We start from the raw sequence: 4,800 nt of genomic DNA, 5'->3' as shown, positions 1-4,800 counted from the left end.
GCAGTCAATTTAGTCAAATACTCTGGTCAAACACAGACAAAAAATATGTGTCTAGATTATAGAGATTGTGCATTTGATAGATAGATAGATAGATAGATAGATAGATAGATAGATAGATAGATAGATAAAGATGCTATTGAACAGTGGTGCTGGAGAAAAGTCTTACACATACCATGGACCACCAAGAAAACAAATAAATCTACTGTCTTGGAGAGAGTGAAACCAAGTTTCTCTTCGGAGGCTAGGATTTTGAAGCTCCATCTTACATACTTCGGGCATGTGGCCAAGAGGGACTGATCCTCAGAGAGGGACGTCATACTCTGAAGGGTGGAGGGACAGCACAGGTGAGGATGACCCCGGATGAGATGGTTTGATACAGTGACTAGGACAATGGGGGTAGGTGTGTTGGAGTCAGTGAAACTTGCTCAGGACAGAGCAGGCTTCAGAGCTGTTGTACATGAGGTCGCTATGATTCGCAGGCAACTTGATGGCACATAACAATACAGACTATAAAAATATATAATAATATAAGCTACATAAATATATAATATGGACTATATAAATATTTAATATAGGCTATATATATATATATATATATATATATATCTCTACATCTTTATATCTATATCCAGGGAGCTCTGGTGATCTAGTGGCAAGCTGTGCTTCATGAAGGCATGTGGTTCGAATCCATCAGCTGCTCTGAGGGAAAAAGATAGGCAATGTCCTGCAGTGGGATAACTGCCTCGGAAACCTCCCCTGGGGGTCAGTTATGGGTTGGTACCACCTCGATGGTACACAATAACAACAGTATATATATCCAAGTCATATTGGAATTCTGTTAATATATCTTGGATTAAATTGATCTACAAAATTTATATGACATCAGTTGCCTCTACATACAAAACCGAATAATCTGGAGAACAAACATGTTTGACCTAAAGAGGGTAAAACCGGGCTGCTCCTTGGAGACAAGGATTCTGAAGCTTCATCTGAAATACTTTGGACATGTAGCAAGGAGGGACCAGACTTTGAAGACGGCATACTTGGGAGGGTGGAGGGACAGCGCAAGAGAGGAAGAGTTTTAATGAGATGGATTGATTCCGTGACTGGGGTAATGGTGGTAGGTGTGTCAGAGACAATAAAATTGGCACAAGATAGAGCAGGGTTTAGGGCTGTTGTACATAGGGTTGCTGTGAGTTGCAGGCAACTCAACGGCACATAACAACAATCATATGTATATTAAGAAATTTTCTGTTATAAGTTGCATTTAACCACACAGCTCCATAGTACCTGTACCTTTCTTTTTTTATTAGCATGTGCATGAGTAAATGAACAATATTTAAGTCCAAAGAAAATATGCAAGTTACAACATTATTTTATTATGTAGTTATAAAATACAGGAAAATTATGGACCTGCCATTGTGAATCAAAATGCAGAGTAAAACCCTATATTCCTCAAGGAAGGCAGCTTTGTGTATAACTGTGCATGACTAAAATTTATAAGCTGAGTTACTAACCATAGGCTGTGGGTCTCTGGCTATTGGGATCCACAAATGGTCTGGCTATAAGAGGTACAGCCTCGAAACTTGTGGAGGGTTACTATGAGTTGAACCGATTCTGTGATAGTAAATTTAAGAGCTTTTTAATGTTTTGTTGTTGTTGTTTTGTGTTGAGTGGATGTGCGTATGTGTGTGTCTTAAGAAACCCTGGTGGCACAGTATAGTAATATATCCAACTGCTAACTGAAGATTAATAATTTGAATCCACCAGTTGCTGTTGCCATTGACTACAATTCATAGCGACCCTATAAACAGCCATTCTGAAACCTGCCTTATCTTGCGCCATCCTCTTCATCTCTGAGACTAGACCCCACTGCTGAAGTCTCAGTGTCAAACTATCTCCTGGGGAGTCTTCCTCTCCTTTGCCGACCCTCCATCTTTCCAAGCATGATTTCCCCCTCCAATGAATAAATAGTCTCACCAACCAACTTAATGTCCAAAGTATGAAAGACGAAGTTTTATCATCCTTGCCTCCAAGGACCGACCACTCTGTCTGCATTCTTTCCAGGACATATCTGTTTGTTCTTTTGGCAGTCCATGGGATAATGAGTCATCTTATCCAGCACCACAACTCAAAGGCATCAATTCTTCTTCTGTCATCCTTATTCATTGTCCAGCTCTCTGATGCTTGGTAGGTGATTGAGAAGACCATGGCCTGAATCAGGTGCACCGTGGTCTTCAAACTGACATCACTGCTCTTCAGTATTTTGGAGAGGTTCCCGACAGCCGACTAACCCAATGCAGCATGTCTCAAACAGTTAGATTTCCTGATTGCTGGTACCAATGGTGTTGATTGTTGATCCAAGTAAGATGGAATCACTGACAGCTTCAACCTTTTCTCCATCTATCCTACTGTTGGGCCTGTGGTGAGGGCCTTTGTCTTCTTGATGTTGCTATATAATCCATACTGAAGGATGTAGTCCTTGATCTTTTGCAGCAGGCACCTCAAATCATCCTCACTTTGAGCAAGCAAAGGTGAGTCATCAGCATAATGGAGGTTATACATGAGTCTCCCTCTGATCCTGGTATCACACTCCTCTTCAAAGAATCCAGCTTCTCAGATAATTTGCTCAGCATACAGACTGAATGGGTATGGAGAAAGGATACAATCCACCAGTAGCCACAGCAAAATGCACTTCACTGCAGCAAATCAGTAGATACGATCCTAAGGCCAAAAGTGTAAAAAAAAAAAAAAAAATCCCCCAAACTTTCACAGTGAATGGATTCTGGTCCAAGAGATGCATTTAAACAAAGGGCACATATTAAATCATTTAAGCATGTTTGGGTATTCAAATTTTTGTAATGCCCATGGTAGCACTACCATAAAATCCAATTTCCTATTAAGATCTTTTATGTGTTAGACATGATTTTTGCAAACCTAGTCTCATGGTTTGTATTCCGCCTGAACAAAAGCTGTGTCTCTGCTATTAAATATCTTAAAAGGAAAAGAGTCAAGTAAGAAAAAAAGTCTTCATTTCCTCCTCCCTTAGACCGAGTTTTCCCCAAGTCGCCGGGATGCCAGTGGAACTTAAAGAGGGTAAGACAACTTTCCCTCAGCACATTACCTTATAGAAGTGTATCCACCTCCCTGAATAAAGAACAAATGAATTCGGCTTTGGAACTCTGCCATGGAGTGGCGGCTCCTCCAAGGGGGACAGTTTGCTATTAATTGTTAATGTCGTCTGCCATTAGAGGGCACTAAACAACCCCACATTAGTGCTGCCTTGGAGGGAAGATCTTGAGAAAGGGAGATGGGAAAAGAAGGGAGGGAGAAGGGGGGAGGGGAGCGAGTCGGGGATGAGGGAGGGGAAGGGGAGAGAGAGAGGCAGGGTGGGCGGACGGGAGGGAAAGAGGGGGGACCCCGCGCGCGAGGGACTGAATCTGGAAAGATTAAGAAGGATGTGGAGCCTCCCCCCACCCCAGCCGTCTGAAGTGAGCAAAAAGCCAGCCTCCCTCCCCCGGCCGCCCGCGCCCCTCCCTCCCGTCCTCACGACGGTAATTATAAAGCGAAAAGCAGCGGCGAGGTCACCGGTTTTTACCAGCCTGCTGCACCGAATGCGCGCGGTGCAGGTGCGGCGGCCGCGGGGTTTTGTGATTCATGCCCACTTTCAAAGGGGGGCTTGGGCCCGTCTGAGAGGCACCCAAACAACTGTCTTCTAATATTAGCACGGCTGTATTTCGGGATCTATTATAGTCTGTCCAGACAGATCCCATTGTAATGGGATCTTTTATTAAAAGATTAGCACTATCTCCTGCAGTTGGTGGAAAAAAATCTGTTATCACTGAGTTATTTGCAGTTGTGGAGAAGATGGGGGGGTTGGTGGAAGATGAGGGGGCGGGAGGGAGAGGCGACGAGGACTGGGACTGGGGGGGCTGGCAGAGGAACCGAGGGGTGGGGAAGAGGGGCAGATTTGCAATCCCTAGGAGAACAAATCCCGGTGACCTGCAAATGTCCAAGAATTCTGTCTGCATACTTCGCTGTCTGTTGTCCTTCGGGCTTCAGACGCCCAAAGAATGGAAATTAAAAAGGCAGGTTTGGGATAAACAATGTCGCATTTTCCGTGAAGTAACCGTTTCATATAAAAGGAAATATCGCCTCCACAGTTTCATTCAGCGGTGCCAAAAATGTTATAAATGAGAGACCCGCCAACTTTCAGCAAAGAATGCCAGGCACTGTGCTTCATAAACTGAGGCTACAGAAGTTCATTATCGATGTTGCAATCTTTTTTTTTATTCCGTGAACCGAGAGAGGGAGAGAGAAAAGAGGGAGGGAAAGCGAGAGAAGGCGCGGGGAGTGGAGACGGAGACCGAGGGAGACAGACAGAGGCAGGAGGCACACAGGGCAGAAACTGGGGAGTCTGCAAGCGGGCGAAGGGGGGGTGCAGACCGCCTACGTCGGCGCCCCAGCTCGGGGCTCCGACTCCAGACGCAGCCAAGTGAAAGGGAAGAAAAGAAAGCGAGAGGGCGCGACTGCCACGGGGGGGAGGCCGGGCCTGAGGTGTTAAACATTTTTGTTTGCTTCTGACTCGCCCAGACGGAGAGCCGTGTCTCTGCTGCGCTCAGCTCAGTGGAAGGTGTCGGGGCCGGGGAGTGATTGGCCCTCAACTCCCGGCTGGGGGGCGGAGGAGGGGGGGGAGGCAGCAGCAAAGTCGGCCTCGTCCCCCCAGACCCAGACACAAAACCGCCTCGGGTCCCGCGCCCAGGCTGCGGGGAGCGAGGAGCGCGGCGCCCAGAGGAGCGG

Source organism: Elephantulus edwardii, unplaced genomic scaffold (genome assembly GCF_000299155.1).
Source record: "Elephantulus edwardii isolate Elephantulus edwardi_28Jun2011 unplaced genomic scaffold, EleEdw1.0 scaffold00079, whole genome shotgun sequence".
In the NCBI taxonomy this organism is placed as follows: Eukaryota; Metazoa; Chordata; class Mammalia; order Macroscelidea; family Macroscelididae; genus Elephantulus; species Elephantulus edwardii.
Note: the sequence above shows the minus strand (reverse complement) of the source record.